The sequence below is a fragment of the Helianthus annuus genome, chromosome 16, assembly GCF_002127325.2.
Source record: "Helianthus annuus cultivar XRQ/B chromosome 16, HanXRQr2.0-SUNRISE, whole genome shotgun sequence".
Classification (NCBI taxonomy): Eukaryota; Viridiplantae; Streptophyta; class Magnoliopsida; order Asterales; family Asteraceae; genus Helianthus; species Helianthus annuus.
Genome location: NC_035448.2, coordinates 196,493,999 through 196,514,107, shown reverse-complemented (window position 1 = coordinate 196,514,107; position 20,109 = coordinate 196,493,999). Strand labels below are relative to the sequence as shown.

The 20,109-nt window shown below is 36.4% G+C and overlaps 1 long non-coding RNA gene across 1 annotated transcript; it reads left to right on the top strand.

The window, feature by feature from the left end:
- The first annotated feature begins 13,228 nt into the window (after positions 1–13,228).
- On the top strand, positions 13,229–19,838 carry LOC110918229. Its single transcript, XR_002581160.2, has 3 exons — positions 13,229–13,341; positions 19,244–19,346; positions 19,796–19,838. It is a non-coding gene; the product is annotated as an uncharacterized LOC110918229 (long non-coding RNA).
- The last annotated feature ends 271 nt before the right edge of the window (positions 19,839–20,109 follow it).

The window sequence follows — 20,109 nt, the reverse complement described above, 5'->3', positions numbered from 1 at the left end:
CATTTCATCAAACATCAAATTGCACGTATTTTGCTAACTTATGTATTTCATCATTTTAAAAGCTTTTATACACGCAATAACTTCATGAGTTAGCCTATGTATAATTTTATGCTCAATAAATAAGTTACATTTTAACGCGTCTTTTTAACGAAACCATTGTTTAATCATACTAGTACACATGCATAGTCTTACATCCTACTATCATGTTAGAACTTATCACTCCACATATCACATACCAATACCCATATAACCCATCTCATCATGCAATTTCACACTCAAACAATCCATTTCGTGTACATCAAAATATGCGTACTTTTAACGTTTTTTAACATTTTTAGGCGTCGAAAGTCACGCACGACTAATCAAACACCATGGATACTTAATATCAGTTTAAATACTTATTTTTGTATAAAAATATCATTTTATAACCTGAACTAAATCAGTTTCACAAAAATCAATTTAAAAGCCGATTTTACCGTTTTTAACGCATAGTCGTGTACCGAACTTTACCATAATCATCCCAAATCATCAAAACTTCATATTTTAACACAACACATGTTATTTACTATATAAAATGATGATGATAATCATATTAGTTCAAATTTCATGTAAACAACATAAATCATACAATTTTCATCCAAGTCACTGCTTTTTAAGCCTCATGTACACCATGCAAGACCATCAAACTATGACATCTTTTTGTATCATTAAAACCCATCATATTTCATCATATTAAAATGCATGAAACCTGATTTAGTTCATCATATCATATTATCATCAAATCATCTTTGCATCATCATCTAATCGTCACTAACACTTATCTAAAATTATTCAATGCATGATCATCATTTCTTCATAATCTAGCAACTTAAATGCCCATCATCATACATTATCACAACTTCAAATATTAGAAGACGTTAACTTCACTTAACTCATCCATCTAATTATTTTGATCTCATTGCATGTGATGTGTGTAAAATGCAACATATAAATTACATCAAATGAGGCATAAAACTAACCCTTTTTTAGTACTAATGTTGGAAAAAGTGTGATTTTGTTTTCCTTTTGTATTTTCAGGGTTAAATGAGCTTAAATGAACAAAAGGAACAAATATACAGCCAAAACCAACATTGATACAAAGAAAGGGAAGAAACGTGGCAAGCCTGACCCCTCGACAACATCTCCCAAAGCAAAAGCAAGAAGAAAGCTGAGCATAGGGCTGTGCCCAGCTGAGCATGGGGCTGTGCCCAACTCAACACGGGGCGTGCCCAGCGGACACGGCCCCGTGCCCAGCGGACACGGGGGCGTGTTCAGGTGTCTGCAGAAAAGACAAAGTTGTAGAAGCTTCCATCGCCCACCACGGGGTCGTGCTCAAAGGACACGGGGCCGTGGTCAACTATAAGATTCGCGGAATCCAGGCAAATCTTGATAGTACAGATATGCTTCTGCACACGGGGTCGTGCTCAGCGGACACGGGGGTGTGGTCAACTAATGCAGACAAACTTCAATTAATGAAGGAAGAGAAAAGGGTGGACACGGGGCCGTGTACAGGCTTCTGTACAGGCTATAAATAGGGGTGCTTGGTTCACTTCAAAGGCATCCCTTGGCACACCACCTCTCTCACACTTCACCCACCACCCACCACCATCACAACACCATCATCCACCACCATCATCCATTGTCCATCATAGATTGTGTGAGTCGTCTCGGGATCCAAGATTGATCGTAAGAGTTCTTGACAATCAAAGGCCATGTTTGCCTAAGTCTCTTACATCACTTGGTGAAGACAAGTGTTTAGTGTAATACTTTTTATTTTTAATCTTTTGCACTTTTTAATTGGTTTTGTATTAATGACTTTAATTACTAGCTTCTTATGTTGAAGGTGATTCTTCCTTATCGTTTGTCCGTGGTGTCTTGGCATTATTTTACTGTCTATATAAAATAAAAGATTTTCACCATTCATATCTCCACGGTCTATATGGAGGTATGTTGGCTACCTGGTCGGGGGTTAAGGGAACGGTTTGGTAAGAGTCTTGCCATTGTTCAGTGTATAGATCCTGCAAAGGACCTGGGTCAAATTTAGTAGGACCTCCTTCAATACCCAACGCTATTGGATGGCGGGGGTCCAAACTCTTTGATCCCCTCATAAGTTAAACTACTATTGAAACTTTAACCCGGCTACTTAGGACTTTATCCTTGCTGACTCAGACTACTTAGCCGAGGGTAACATCGCCTTCAAAAGAGAGGCCTACCACATTATGCATTAACAACTTAATTAATTATCTTTCAATAATCCGACCCTTTAGGATTGTATACTTGCTGACTCGAACTACTAGGTTGAGGGTAACGTCGCCTTCAAAAGAGGGGCCTACTACAATACCTAAGATAATCTCTTAAACAAGTGCAAAAGTGCGAAAATAATCAAAGGTTACACTACACACGAGTCGGATCCAAGTGATTCATCTTGTCTATCTGTTTTTATTTTTATTTTACTTTTCAGCATTTTAGTTAGTTTTATTTTCCTAGTTTAAAAACCTTTTTCTAACATTTTGATTTGATTAGACGTTGAGGATAAACCGGTACTAAAAGCTCTTGTGTCCTTGGACGACCTCATTATATTACCAACACTATACTACGTCCACGATGGGTGCACTTGCCCATATGTGTCTTTAATGTTAGTGAATATCGTGTTTATAAATTTAAAACTTGGCTAAAAAGTGTAAAAAGGGCTTAAAATATACACCTAAAACATATATACACTGACACGCATCAAGTTTTTGGCGCCGTTGCCGGGGACACAAAGATTTTAAGAAAGCTTAAAATCGACGGCCTAATCAGTTTTTCAAAACTTTTTCAAAACGCGCGCACATTTTTCTGCATTTTAGTTTAGTTTGCATTTACAGTAGCCTGAACACGGGGCCGTGTTCACTGAACACGGGGCCGTGCTGCATATTTTTCATAAAACACCCAGATACAGAGTCTGAACACGGGATCGTGCTCACTGAACACGCCCCCGTGCTCAAAGAAACCAGTAACTTTAATTTAAAACGCCCATATACAGATCCTGAACACGGGCCGTGTCCACTGAACACGGGGCCGTGTCCAGCCTCTGTTTCCGTCTTTATTTTTGTTTTCTGGTCCCGAGACTCTATTGTGGTCTGTTGAGTGATTCTTATGGATCGATACTCAGAAGACTACAACTACACCTATGAGGAGGATGATTATAGAAGAGACTATTGCACTAATTATGGTAACCCGCACTCGGTTCAATATTACAACTCATCTTAACCATCCACTTCATACAACTATTATGAGGAGCCCAGGTACGAGCCATCGACTTCATATACATCCTATGAAGACGAAAGGTATGAACCTTCTCCCTCATACTCATATTTTGATGAACCAAGGTATGAACCTTCATACTCATACTTTGAGGAATCAAGATATGAGCCACCACCTTCATACTCTTATTATGAGGAACCATGGCGTGAACAACCCACCTCATATGAGTACTATAAAGAACAAAATTTCGACCCTTATCCATCATATGCTGACAATGAAGAACAATGGTATGAACCATCTACTTCATATGGGTACTATGAGGAACCAAGGATCGAACAACCGGATTCAAGCTTTGAGGATCCCGATCCTTTTTCTATCACCGAAGTGACCAATAGGATATTAGAAAAACTTAAAACTATCGAGCGATACATAAAAGAATCTCGCGCAAGGGAAGAGGAGTCCCGCGCAAGAGAAGAATTAAATAAAGAAATGATAGTTGAAGAGTCAAAAATGGAAGAACAAATAAGTGAAAAACCGACACATGAGTTAAACAACGATAGGGGTGAGGACGATGACGTTAAAATTCAAGAAGAGTCTAATTTTGAAGAAATTAATCTCTTGTCACCTTCTTTTGAAAATCATTGTTTAGTACCAACTCATGCTAAGTTTTTAAAAGAGTTAAACACTAACACTAAAATTGAAGAAATGGTAAGTGTTAAGTTAACTAATGATCAAACATCGCTAATAAAAGAAGACCCTTTTGAAATTAACATTACACCGGTTCCATGTTTCTTTCAAAATTCATTTATTAGTAACGTCACCATTGATAAAGATCTTTGTGTTAACATAATACCTAATTACATTTTCGAAAAATTAAGTATTAGTGATTTTCTCCACTTCAAATACCCATTTTTCTATCTAATCGGAAAATAATAAAATCAATCGGTATAGTTGAGGACGTCTTGGTCCAAACAAATCAAATGGTAATCCCAACCGACTTTGTCATCCTTGATGACGCTCCTCTAGTGTTGGGACGACCTTTTGTAAAAACTCATGAAGCCTTGAAAAAACGGAAGTACAATAATCTATCCATTCAATTAACGGCCTTTAAAAGATGTGTCGATCTTGAACAATCAATGAAATATCCAATCGGCAATGACGACCCCCTAATTGAAGATGAGCCAGAACCACCCGATAAGGAGGGTCTAGCCAAGGACCCTTATAAATGTGGCGCACCACGGAGGCATTCCGCGGAATTATCCTTAGTTTAATTTAGATTAACTTTTATATTTTCTAGTTTAGTTTTAATTTTCAGGAATAAAACACACTCGGGATGGTGAAGGATACTAAGGGAAGCTTGAACCAACAACCCATGCACAAAAACAGAGCCTCCCCACAATTTTTCTTCATTACAGCAAGTTCAGCACGGGGTCGTGCTCACCCCAACACGCCCCGTGCCCGAGGTTCTGCCTAGAATACCCAGTTCAGGTAACTGGACACGGGGCCGTGCTCACTGAACACGCCCCCGTGCCCAGCCTTCTGTTTAAATTTGATACTGGTAGTCTGACCACGGGGCCGTGCTCAGCCAACACCACCCCGTGTTCAGCTACCCAGTATATTAAAATCTTGTTTTTAGCCCACTTTTACACATTTTAATCAACCGAAAAACTTATTTTTGGGACACATTGAGGACAATGTGTAATTTAAGTGTGGGGGGATGCTAAAACCTTGAATTTTGCAAGTCCTAATTACAAGCCTTACACAAAACTCTATTGGAACCGCTAAACACCCCAATTTTTTTCAAAAACTTTTCATTTTTTTACTTGTCTTGGTTTAATTTGGGAATAACAAGTTCTAAAAAGGTTATATTTTTACAAATTTACAACCGATAGCGTCGTGATAAAAAGAACCAACATAAGAAAATTATGAAACGGCATGACAAATCTAGTTAAAATTTGATTATATATACTTGATCACATAAAAACTCATTCCCACAAAAAGTGAGTTTTCGAGCCTTTATTGAGCATACAAATATACATCTTTAAACTAAATGCTCATTTTTCGTTTCTTGTGTGAATAGCCGCTTGGTTTCTTACGACTCTAGAACTTGCCACGACGATACATTCCCGGTCCTTACCAACTTAAACCCATGTAAGTAAATGATGGAGGCATTAGGACTAACCCTTTTTATTTCAACACCATTATTTTTCTTTTTTTTTTTACCACTACCTAAAATCCCCCTAGTTAACCCCTTTGACCCTAAACTTTTTCATTTCTTAACCCAAAACAAACACCCTTTTTCCCACCAAAAACCCCTTTTTCATTTTAAACCCTTTATTTTAGTAACAAAGCTCGGTTTTTTTTATGACTTCCTTATCAAAAAAAAAAGAGAGAGAGAAAAATGATGATGATAATGAAGCCAAAAGAAATAAACAAACAAGGCTATCAAAAAGAACTTTGTTTGAAAAATTGCTTCATTAAAATAAAAAGACAAAAAATAAAAAGTCTTACGAAAACCGACGCTTTTTACGCCTTTCGCCCTTTTCTACTAACCACCAACCCAACCACCTATCTTTAACCCTAGCCTAACCCTTCCCCAAAGTCCTCTTGATACTTACAAAGGTGTATAGTTAAAAAGGAGGAGGATTGATTGCTTGGCAAGCATATGGTAGAAATAAGTTCCATGCCGGTTTCGAATGTTTCACAAAAATACATCTTCGGCCGAGTGTGAGTGATCTCCCATGAGGTATGTGAACTTGTATATAAATGGAATTTTAAAGAGGCATGTTATGCCCAAATAAGTAATTTCTCTTATGAAATGTTCAAAATAAATCATAACGAATAGGATTGTAAATAGCATAAAAATAAAACCTAATAAAGATCTTGGATTCCCGACACTCAAGGCAAGCCCAAAACTTCTCTTCTACCCATTCCATTTGGGAGTGTAAGCCACATTATAAAGAGTTTTGCTTGAGGACAAGCAAAGATTCAAGTGTGGGGGTATTTGATGTGTGTAAAATGCAACATATAAATTGCATCAAATGAGGCATAAAACTAACCGTTTTTTAGTACTAATGTTGGAAAAAGTGAGCTTTTGTCTTCCTTTTGTATTTTCAGGGTTAAATGAGCTTAAATGAACAAAAGGAACAAATATACAGCCAAAACCAACATAAATACAAAGAAAGGGAAGAAACGTGGCATGCCTGACCCCTCGACAGCATCTCCCAAAGCAAAAGCAAGAAGAAAGCTAAGCATGGGGCTGTGCCCAGCTGAGCATGGGGCTGTGCCCAGCTGAGCATGGGGCTGTGCCCAGCTCAACACGGGGCGTGCCCAGCGGACACGGGGGCGTGTTCAGGTGTCTGCAGAAAAGACAAAGTTGTAGAAGCTTCCATCGCCCACCACGGGGCCGTGCTCAGCGGACACGAGGCCGTGGTCAACTATAAGTTTCGCGGAATCCAGGCAAATCTTGATAGTACAGATATGCTTCTGCAAACGGGGTCATGCTCAGCGGACACGGGGGCGTGGTCAACTAATGCAGACAAACTTCAATTAATGAAGGAAGAGAAAAGGGTGGACACGGGGCCGTGTCCAGCGGACACGGGGCCGTGTCCAGGCTTCTGTACAAGCTATAAATAGGGGTTCTTGGTTTACTTCAAAGGCATCCCTTGGCACACTACCTCTCTCACACTTCACCCACCACCCACCACCATCACAACACCATCATCCACCACCATCGTCCATTGTCCATCATAAAGTGTGTGAGTCGTCTCGGGATCCAAGATTGATCGTAAGAGTTCTTGACAATCAACGGCCATGTTTGCCTAAGTCTCTTACATCACTTGGTGAAGACAAGTGTTTAGTGTAATATTTTTTATTTTTAATCTTTTGCACTTTTTAATTGGTTTTGTATTATTGACTTTAATTACTAGCTTCTTATGTTGAAGGTGATTCTTCCTTATCGTTTGTCCGTGGTGTCTTGGCATTATTTTACTGTCTATATAAAATAAAAGATTTTCACCATTCATATCTCCACGGTCTATATGGAGGTATGTTGGCTACCTGGTCGAGGGTTAAGGGAACGGTATGGTAAGTGTCTTGCCATTGTTAAGTGTATAGATCCTGCAAAGGACCTGGGTCAAATTTAGTAGGACCTCCTTCAATACCCAACGATATTGGATGGCGGGGGTCCAAATTCTTTGATCCCCTCATAAGTTAAACTACTATTAATACTTTAACCCGGCTTCTTAGGACTGTATCCTTGCTGACTCAGACTACTTAGCCGAGAGTAACGTCGCCTTCAAAAGAGGGGCCTACCACATTATGCATTAATAACTTAATTAATTATCTTTCAATATTCCAACCCTTTAGGATTGTATCCTTGTTGACTCAAACTACTGGGTTGAGGGTAACGTCGCCTTCAAAAGAGGGGCCTACTACAATAACTAAGATAATGTCTTAAACAAGTGCAAAAGTGCGAAAATAATCAAAGGTTACACTACACACGAGTCGGATCCAAGTGATTGATCTTCTCTATCTGTTTTTATTTTTATTTTACTTTTCAGCATTTTAGTTAGTTTTATTTTCCTAGTTTAAAAACCTTTTTCTAAAATTTTGATTTGATTAGACGTTGAGGATAAACCAATACTAAAAGCTCTTGTGTCCTTGGACGACCTCGGTATCTTACCAACACTATACTACGTCCACGATGGGTGCACTTGCCCATATGTGTGTTTAGTGTTAGTGAATATCGTGTTTATAAATTTAAACTTGGCTAAAAAGTGTAAAAAGGGCTTAAAATATACACCTAAAACATATATACACTGACACGCATCACATGCAACATTCTTACATATTTATGAACTATCAAACAAAACCTACATGTATACGTACATACATACGTATATATACACAATATACTTTTTACTTTATCAACTTTAGTCATCATCATATTTCCATAAATCAACTTTGATCATACATGCAACAACTTTTCAAGAATCCTTTCAATCAAAACTCAACTTTTAAAGAAAACATAATCTCTAACCCACATACATACCCAATCCCATATACATACCCATTTACACTTCTATTTTAAGTTTGATTAAAATCATGTTGTTGTTTGATTTCCAAAAGTTGTGAAGAATCCAAGTGTTTTTGAAACAATCTATCATCATCATCAAGAAACAAGTTCAAAAGTTGGAAATGGGTTTATACCTTTCAAGAACCAAAAGAGGGTTTTGATGAGATTTTTTATGAGAATAAGATTGTTCCTCCTTGTAATCATATTTAATCACCTTTGGATCTTCAAATAAGTTTGAAACCAACTTCGACTGAGCTTAAATCTTCAAGTTTTGAAAGAAAACAACAATGGAGGTGGTGGATGAGTGTTCGAACAAGAGGAGGGAAGAAGAGGAAGGGCTTTATGATTTGTGGTTGGTTCTTCGGTGTTGGATGGATCTTATAAATATATGTAATGATTATATGGAAGGTTTTATGCACACTTGTCAACAAGGACCTTTGGTGCGCACTTTCATGGGCCGCCACCTTGCCCTACACACACACACACTCTAGACATATACATATATAGCTTAATACTTGTATAAACAGGTATTTTACTGATAATCGGGTATTTTATTTCACGCTTTAAGGTGTTTTATATTAGTTTTGTTATTCTACAAAAATTAACTCGCCATAACATTGTTGTACTATGTTATTTGCCTAAGCTGACAATGTTGTTTAAATTTTGTAAGATACGCACAGTATTGTGTAGTACACGTTCAAAACAACAAATTAGTGTTTTTAAGCGTTTATATAATTTTTTCCTCACGGAAATGATTAAATATAGCATTTTCATCATAACGGATAATTTTTAGGAGTTTAACATTAACCGGATTGTAATCGACGTTCATTTCGCATTTTGTTCGTTAAGCTATAAGCTTTTATCTTGTTTTTACCAACATAACTCTATATAAAATTTTGACTTGCTAGAACACCAAATACCATTAATTAACACTAATCCAAAACAAATACTGCATTTATTCTTAAATAGCACTTGTTACACTAGTATGGTATGTACTCTATATAGCTGGGTGTCCCACCTCATCTGAGGCTAAAGATTATATTGCGGGGATAATTCCCATCGAGGTACCTTCTTGAGGCACAAACATTATCATAATTACGTATTGTTTAACATGTTCCACAATCATAGTTATCAAATTAAAATATCTATTTCAAACAACGTGTTTTCCCCTAAAACGTAAATAAAGCTTTATTTAAAATAGGGTTGTGAAAACTCACCATAGGGAGCGTTAGCCCTAGCAATTTAGTCCAAAAAAAATCCCACAAATAAAATCGGTTGACTCGTGTCCTAATAAAAAGGAACACTTTAAAGACCATTCTAATACTATATCTACTAAGTTGTTCCCCCAACTTATGATATTCAAATAAACGTTTTATCTTTAAAAAATGTTTAATTTGAAACCATGTTTTTATTTTATAAAACACATGATTCGAACGACCCATTGGTGATCTTACTTTTCGTTAAGTCCATATTCCTATAAGTGTTAAGTTAATAGTATTCATGCATAGACACTTAGCACCTGCATATATCTCAAAACACCATTCATCCGCACAGTGTAGACACATACACACATATTTATGCACATAATTTCACCTTTAAGAGTATTACAAAACTTATCACATAATCATACAGAAGTTATAAATTTGACGTTTTCGACTTCCGGTACGGTCGTTTTCGCGTTATCTATGAAACATCTAACTAATTCATCATTTAATCAAATAAACATCTTCTCACATCAAGATACATGTAAATATTATATTTTAGCCATAAAAATAATATCACATAATTTTAGTTAAATGTTACCCATCTTTGGCAATTTTTAGCGTTTTCGCATCAACTTATGTGACAAAAACCGTCTACGGTTATATTTTAACACTATGACTGTGACAACCCGCACTTTCAGGTTAACGTCGTTATCTTCCTTCGTTAAATATTTATGATTTCATACACATAATTATAATTATATGCAATTAAATTAATTATGAAAGTTATAACATAAGGGGTTAATCTAAACTATGGGGATAAATCTCATACATACATTCAAGGTTAACTCGGTTCCCTTCCTACGCAAGTTTCAAGATTTTGAAACTAGAGGGACTAGTCCTACACATGCACACAAAGTTATTTGAAATGACTTCCTACCCAAGTTTGAGATTTGGAAACATAAGGGACTAGTTATGCAATAAATCAAACTTGAATTATAATTAATTAACAAAAACCAACCCTAATTTTCCCCCACCCCTTACAATCGTCCTCTCTCTCTCTCTAGGCGACTCAAGCAACAAGCAACAAATCCATTGAACATACACTCATAACTTGAAGTTCATGGCTGCGTTTTGTTGATTTCATGAGATCTTGAATGCATGCAAATATGGTTTACAAGTATTAGGGGTTACTAGAAACATGTTGTTCATGTCTATATAATGGTTTTTTTGTAGTCTAGTGACTATATGATTTCATATGCATGCTAAGGTTTCGTGTATGCCATGATATTGATGATGGAACTTGTTGTAAAACTAATATATATGAGGTAATATAGGTTGTATGTGTTGAAAAACATGATAAAAGAATCGTAAATATGTTTTAGATGAAAGCTGATCGTAAACATGTTCAGTCTAGGTTTTTACAGCTGACTTGTATCGGCTATAACATGATCAAAACTTAACAAAATCGGGTGGTTCTTGAGTTTAAATGTAGTTTAATGAAATTTCTTTCAAACCTAACTAGAATCATAATTTTTCGAGAAGTTTTGATATTTTAAAAGATTAAAATTGAAACATAGGTGCAGGCTGCGTTTTTCTGTAGAAATTACAACCTGTTACAAGGATCATAACTTGGTGAAGGATTGGAGTTAACATGTGAATTTTTTACAATTGATAGTTCTAGGAGGTCATCGTATCCTCCAGCTGGAATTTGTCAACTATAGTGATAGATATTTTTAAATAAAATAAATTCTAAACTGTCGACAAAATGTGACGAAATTGCCCCTTAGGTTGTAACGCCTCTTAATTTACTATTTATATTTTAGACAATTCATATTCGTACCATGATTCGAGGCGTTAATCATAATGAAATATATATATATATATATATATATATATATATATATATATATATATATATTATCAACTATTCGTTATTCTTACGATCGATCATCTAAATAAGTGATTTATGCACAAACCAGTGCTTTTCGGTTTGCAATTACGCGTTTAACGTCAATTACCGACCCTACTCGACATATTTTTGATCCTAAAACAAAATAATACGACATGCTACGGCGATCGGGTTTATAAAACGAATTCGTAGTAACTTTCGGGCCGCTTAAACACGCGAGATGGGCTTGTGGGCCTTGGGCCCAAGCCCAAAGCCCAAAGCCCACTAACTAAATAAACCCTACGAATATAAGACTAGACCCTAATTCTTATCAAAAGGCAGCCGTTATCATCCATGGTTTCCTCTCAAAAACTCTTGTCTGCAACTCAAAACATCACACACAAAAGTCACGGATCAAACAAAACGCAAACAAACATCATCATCTTCACTCCCTCTTCCCCACCATAACTGACCGGGGAGCACAGGGAAGTCCGACTAGACTTTGGTGACGAGACCAGCAGATTTACCGGTCGACCAAACACACCAGCTCCCCCCTTGACTCCCTGACCACACGCGACGGCGGCCGGCGGTGACGGCGGTGGTGGTGCTTATCTCCGACGCGGTTCACCGGTAAATTCCCACTCCTTCCTTCTCTTTTCCTTTCAATAGATCCGATGCAGGTTTTGTTTTGATTATTCTCGATTTAAATTCCGAGTTGTTCTCGGTTCGGTTTAGGCTCGTCTCGGGACTATACAATATTCATCAAGCACATCAGTGGTTTCAGGTCAGATTCTGGACGAATACGAGTCAGGTTGCGGGCCTTATTTCGGGTGCTCGGGTTTCAGCTCAACGCGGCGTAACTCGGGTCAGTTTCGGGTTACGACAGAACTAGACGCGAGCCGCCGTTTCGTCGCCGGAACTGAATGGAGATCGACGGGAAGCCTTACGACTCGTTTCGGTACACATTTCTCATGCCTTTGTTTTGTTCGTTAATGCTCTGTTGAAATACAATGAATCTTCATTCAAATGAATTGAAAAAAATATGGAACCTTGTATAACAGTCGATGGGTACTTTGTTGAAGAAGATGACCAAGCATATTTTTTTTAAATTGAACTCTCTTCTTGCAAGTTAGATAGTCCAATGCGTTCATAATTGTAGTAGTCTTATTTTAATCTTTCAACAGGGTTCCCGTATGGAAATACAAGTCAGTAGATTGACTACATTTTTTTATGCCATGGCACTAATGGTAATGATTTTATATGATATGCATTAGAAATTTAAGATAAAAAAATGGTAAAAAAATATAAATAAAAGAAAGAAAGAAGCATATGGATGCACCATTACGTAGTAACTGGTGTAATAATATTCATAAATTTAATTCTTGAGTTTTATGATAATCCACTTTTGCATACTATAATGTTTAGTTATCTAAATATTATGTATGCTTAAATACACACTTTGCTACGTACTACAATTTTAGCTAGTCATATAACCTTTTGTCATAAAGCTAGACACTAAGTTTTATAAATAATAAATGGATTCGTTATTTATAAATTTGATATCTGAAAATGTGTAAGTATAGTCTTGGCTCACAATAATCTATTTGACACTAAATGTTATAACGAGATAAATTCTAACGTTAAACTAATCGATTTGAGAACCATTAAACATTAGGAATATCATTTATTAATGAGATTGTTATGTGCCATTTCAAATATCTAAGTCAAACCCTCTCGTTCGTTCTCTTGAATTGTTCCAATCTTTACTCGTGCGTTATTTCACTAGGAGTCGCAATCGCAACCACTCATAAACTCGAGACTTCGGTGTTCCTTCCTCCTAATCTCTTACGCTCGTCAACACTTGGATAATCGGAAGACTTAGCAATTTTGTGAGTATACTCGCAACCCTTTTTTTATGTTTACCACTTTTTGGGGTGTAACATGTTTTAGTATTAAACTACACTTAAACTTATTCTTTATGCAATGCACAAAACAATCCTTATACATGAACACTATGTTATGATACTTGATGCTTACGTGGACCATACTTATGTGATATGTTTTAGTCATTAGCTCTCACGAGCCTCCCTTCGACATGTATAGCGCTATAGGAGTAACGCACCGCCCCCCTTAGACTTGGGTCATGTTGAATTAATTAAACTTTCTTGCGTAAACAGAGGTTGGCTAGAAATATTGCATGCCACGCTAGGTTGATCTCGTATAGACTAAGTTGCCATGTGGATTCGTTTTAAACTTTTACACTTATATTTATACTTATGCTTAAACTTGTATACTCACCTTTGCTTTTGCATTGAATTGTATTTTAAACATGTTACAGGTTGATGATGACGATGCTATGAAAAGAAGTAGCGTTGATGCCTAGATACACATATAGACGTTTAGGTTTTATATGTTGTATCAATTTGATTATGTTGTTACGTATTTCCTTTGAACATGTTGTTATTTGAATTTCCTTGTATGTTTGACAATTTATCTATGAAATGAAATCGGTTTATTAAACATTGTCACAAATAGCGTTATGATGTCTCTAGCAATCTTCACACTTCGTCTCATCCCGATGTTTCCGCCATTGGTTGGGGTGTGACAGATTGGTATCAGAGCCATAACTATAGGGAATTAGGAAAAGTAGGAATGCTTTAACCTAGTCTATAGTTTTAGAGCTTTATTATCGTGTATTGCTTGAAACTACTTGCATGCTACTTTACTCGCTTCTCATTTATTCGCTTTGACTTTTTAAACATATAAGTCGCTTGTGTTTTAATACTTGACGTGCTATTCTTATGTGTCAATACTTGTCTTATTATGTGTCGATACTTGATTTATTGATCTATTCTTTGTGTGTTATTCTCGACATGCCTTTTTGTGCTTATACTTGTTTGTTATTTCCTTTAACATACGCCTTTTTCCAAGGCATTTTACTCGATTTTTCTTAAACTCGAAAACACTCATATTATACAAACGAGACGAGTTTACCAAAATAGGCGTGAAACCCACAATTTGGTAAACGACTCTCATCCCGCTTGATTCTATTTTTCACACAAAATTCACCATTAAGTTAGGAGTGAAATCCACATCTTAACGGAAATTTCAAATTTAAATTCTAGTGGACGTTCGTCAACGTGTCGAAATTTAATTTGACCCGACGAGTGCCAACTACACTTAGGGTACGCAGTCGTCAAGTTAGGGGTGAAACCCGCACCTTGTCGACTAGTCCCGCTCCTTGATTTTCAAAAAAATCCCGCCAAATCTCGAATTTTCGATTGATTTGGAACATGTAGTAACCGGAAGGGTAAATACCGTTAACCGATGTGTCGGCGAGAGTATTTCACCTATTAGGCCAAAGCATGCTCTCAAATTCAAAAGACTCTTCGACCACTTTGGTTAGTCAACGTTCTGTTTTGGAACCATCCGAGTTTCTTTTATCAAACTTACGCTTTATTATTCCGATCTTTCATAATGAAACTCTCTTTTGTCAAGTTTGAACCATTTCGAGATTTCACTTTTGCGCATACATCATACTATTACTTTTCATACGATCATACATTATTAGCATACATAAGTTTACGAAATTTTATTTACACTCCTTGCAACAACAAATGTAGACATGTCATCAAGATAGGAGTGATTCCCTTACCTTGACGACTAACTCCGTTTTATTTCTCACCTTACAACGACCTCACCAACGAGTTAGGGGTGATTCCCTTACCTAGGTGATCGTTACCAACGCTTTCTTTTAATAGGCTATATTATGTAAACACGATCATGTTTATACCTAAATCATTTATCATATATTTCAAAATGCTTCATTTATTTAAACGTACCTCTTATTCTATAATCTATTTTCACATCACTCGCATACACAAAAATTTTAATGTTACCATAAACGCTTGTTCCTCGATTTTCAAAATTTCACGAAATACTACTTGTCAGCCCTGTCGGTCTAATAAATCTGTTGCCCACAAATTCACCAATCAACGTAAATATTGAAACACGCTCCTCTCACACCATTAAACTAGAGATTTTTATTTTCAATTGAGAATCAAATCAACTTTGTCGCACACACCTATAAAATATTACCAATATTATTCAATCATTTACTAAAATTCCTTTTCAAAACCAATGAAACATTTTTCAACAATCACTAAGTTCATGTACCAAATTCCTTTTTCTAAGGATCAACTTTTTCACAAGAAGTTGTAAGTTTCAAAATTTTCTAACACAAAGTTACTTAAAACGATGCAAACTTATTAATCTCTAGAACTTTTTCAAAACCTCACTCGATACGTCAATTAAATTCAAAACACGTGGGCAAGGAAACTTCATAAGAACCGACAAATTTTCAACTTATGTAAACTCTTTTAAAACCGAAGTAGCATTTCCATTCCTTTACAAAGTACTTTCCACATAACGTCTATACGTTTTATACTCTCTTACATTCACAAACTAGAGTCTATATTTCGTGACAACTCAATCTATTTTAACTTCACATTTTGCGCAAACCACTATATATGCATATCATTTTACACGTTTCAGTCAATATCTCACAACAATCTCATGCGTGTCACTCGTTTCCTTTTTCTTTCATACTCAAAACTTTTAAACCTTTTATGCACATAAACTCATGTATTACGATTTATACAATAAACAAAATCATTATTTCCTACGTCCATACTTATACATTTTGTGCCTTCACTAATGCTCACACTTACACATTTATGTTATACTAATGATTCAAAATTCATACGTTTTACGTTTATGCATACACATACACTCACAACTATACATTTACGTTGTACTTACATCCATGTTTATACTACATTCATATTCATATTCATATTCATATTCATATTTATTATATTCATGTTCCTGCATTTTATGTTTTCAAATACACTTAAACAACTTTGTTTACACTTATATTCATACACATATATCTTATTCATACTTAAACCTTCATGTTTTACACCTATATTCACGTTCATATCTATGCTCATACATCTTATGTTCACAATTATACTCGTATTCATACTCATACGCTTTGTGTTTATACCCATACTCATGGTTGTATTCACATTTTATACTCACTTTCATACATGTTATGCTTATACTTGTGCTCACTCTTAGCATACGTTTTGTGTTTATGCTCACATACGTATTCATATTTAAACTTATACTATGCTCATGCTTTTTACTCAACATTTATACTTTCGCGCCTATACGCGAGCGAAATCCGAAGGATTCGCTTACGTTGGCCTTATACTATTTGGAACGCAAACATGCTTATATGCTACATTTCTATACGCACACAATCTTATTTTCCTCAAAATTTATGTATACCTTGATTCATACGCAACTGGTATAAGCTATGCGGATCATGCGACGATTGGTATAATCGCGGGTGCACACGGGATTATAGTAATAAGCGCATGAGAATCATAGAGTGTACTACCGTGTATGGTAAGACACGGAACGTAACATGACACCGAATACGAGACGGACGTAATGTGGTCAAAACATGGTGGATACGCTGCTGGTACTTTGTATATATAAGTGTTTCCACCATGTTACCAAACTTTCGTAAAACTTGCCATGAGAAATTCAGTGTTTTGCAGACCTATTTAAACTTAATGCAACTTTAAGCAACTCACAAACGCATTATATCCGATTATCCACGACGAGGCTTCATTCTTAAGACGCTACTTTCATCTATCTGATACTTATGCTATTCTTATAATCATAATCGTTATTAGATCAATCGTTCACCTATACCTTCATTATTCTTCGTTGTCCTTCTTAAAAGCATCAATTTTTTTTTAAACAATCCTCGGCTGTATGCCATCCTTCCCAAGGTCTTCCTCTTAAATAAATTTCGGGACGAAATTTCCTAAAGGAGGGGAGACTGTAACGCCTCTTAATTTACTATTTATATTTTAGACAATTCATATTCGTACCATGATTCGAGGCGTTAATCATAATGTAATATATATATATATATATATATTATCAACTATTCGTTATTCGTACGATCGATCATCTAAATAAGTGATTTATGCACAAACCAGTGCTTTTCGGTTTGCAATTACGCGTTTAACGTCAATTACCGACCCAACTCGACATATTTTTGATCCTAAAACAAAATAATACGACATGCTACGGCGATCGGGTTTATAAAACGAATTCGTAGTAACTTTCGGGCCGCTTAAACACGCGAGATGGGCTTGTGGGCCTTGGGCCCAAGCCCAAAGCCCAAAGCCCACTAACTAAATAAACCCTACGAATATAAGACTAGACCCTAATTCTTATCAAAAGGCAGCCGTTATCATCCATGGTTTCCTCTCAAAAACTCTTGTCTGCAACTCAAAACATCACACACAAAAGTCACGGATCAAACAAAACGCAAACAAACATCATCATCTTCACTCCCTCTTCCCCACCATAACTGACCGGGGAGCACAGGGAAGTCCGACTGGACTTTGGTGACGAGACCAGCAGATTTACCGGTCGACCAAACACACCAGCTCCCCCCTTGACTCCCTGACCACACGCGACGGCGGCCGGCGGTGACGGCGGCCGGCGGTGACGGCGGTGGTGGTGCTTATCTCCGACGCGGTTCACCGGTAAATTCCCACTCCTTCCTTCTCTTTTCCTTTCAATAGATCCGATGCAGGTTTTGTTTTGATTATTCTCGATTTAAATTCCGAGTTGTTCTCGGTTCGGTTTAGGCTCGTCTCGGGACTATACAATATTCATCAAGCACATCAGTGGTTTCAGGTCAGATTCTGGACGAATACGAGTCAGGTTGCGGGCCTTATTTCGGGTGCTCGGGTTTCAGCTCAAGGCGGCGTAACTCGGGTCAGTTTCAGGTTACGACAGAACTAGACGCGAGCCGCCGTTTCGTCGCCGGAACTGAATGGAGATCGACGGGAAGCCTTACGACTCGTTTCGGTACACATTTCTCATGCCTTTGTTTTGTTCGTTAATGCTCTGTTGAAATACAATGAATCTTCATTCAAATGAATTGAAAAAAATATGGAACCTTGTATAACAGTCGATGGGTACTTTGTTGAAGAAGATGACCAAGCATATTTTTTTTAAATTGAACTCTCTTCTTGCAAGTTAGATAGTCCAATGCGTTCATAATTGTAGTAGTCTTATTTTAATCTTTCAACAGGGTTCCCGTATGGAAATACAAGTCAGTAGATTGACTACATTTTTTTATGCCATGGCACTAATGGTAATGATTTTATATGATATGCATTAGAAATTTAAGATAAAAAAATGGTAAAAAAATATAAATAAAAGAAAGAAAGAAGCATATGGATGCACCATTACGTAGTAACTGGTGTAATAATATTCATAAATTTAATTCTTGAGTTTTATGATAATCCACTTTTGCATACTATAATGTTTAGTTATCTAAATATTATGTATGCTTAAATACACACTTTGCTACGTACTACAATTTTAGCTAGTCATATAACCTTTTGTCATAAAGCTAGACACTAAGTTTTATAAATAATAAATGGATTCGTTATTTATAAATTTGATATCTGAAAATGTGTAAGTATAGTCTTGGCTCACAATAATCTATTTGACACTAAATGTTATAACGAGATAAATTCTAACGTTAAACTAATCGATTTGAGAACCATTAAACATTAGGAATATCATTTATTAATGAGATTGTTATGTGCCATTTCAAATATCTAAGTCAAACCCTCTCGTTCGTTCTCTTGAATTGTTCCAATCTTTACTCGTGCGTTATTTCACTAGGAGTCGCAATCGCAACCACTCATAAACTCGAGACTTCGGTGTTCCTTCCTCCTAATCTCTTACGCTCGTCAACACTTGGATAATCGGAAGACTTAGCAATTTTGTGAGTATACTCGCAACCCTTTTTTTATGTTTACCACTTTTTGGGGTGTAACATGTTTTACTATTAAACTACACTTAAACTTATTCTTTATGCAATGCACAAAACAATCCTTATACATGAACACTATGTTATGATACTTAATGCTTACGTGGACCATACTTATGTGATATGTTTTAGTCATTAGCTCTCACGAGCCTCCCTTCGACATGTATAGCGCTATAGGAGTAACGCACCGCCCCCCTTAGACTTGGGTCATGTTGAATTAATTAAACTTTCTTGCGTAAACAGAGGTTGGCTAGAAATATTGCATGCCACGCTAGGTTGATCTCGTATAGACTAAGTTGCCATGTGGATTCGTTTTAAACTTTTACACTTATACTTATACTTATGCTTAAACTTGTATACTCGCCTTTGCTTTTGCATTGAATTGTATTTTAAACATGTTACAGGTTGATGATGACGATGCTATGAAAAGAAGTAGCGTTGATGCCTAGATACACATATAGACGTTTAGGTTTTATATGTTGTATCAATTTGATTATGTTGTTACGTATTTCCTTTGAACATGTTGTTATTTGAATTTCCTTGTATGTTTGACAATTTATCTATGAAATGAAATCGGTTTATTAAACATTGTCACAAATAGCGTTATGATGTCTCTAGCAATCTTCACACTTCGTCTCATCCTGATGTTTCCGCCATTGGTTGGGGTGTGACATAGGTGTTAAATAATTTTTAATGATTTTCTGAAAACAATTAAGCT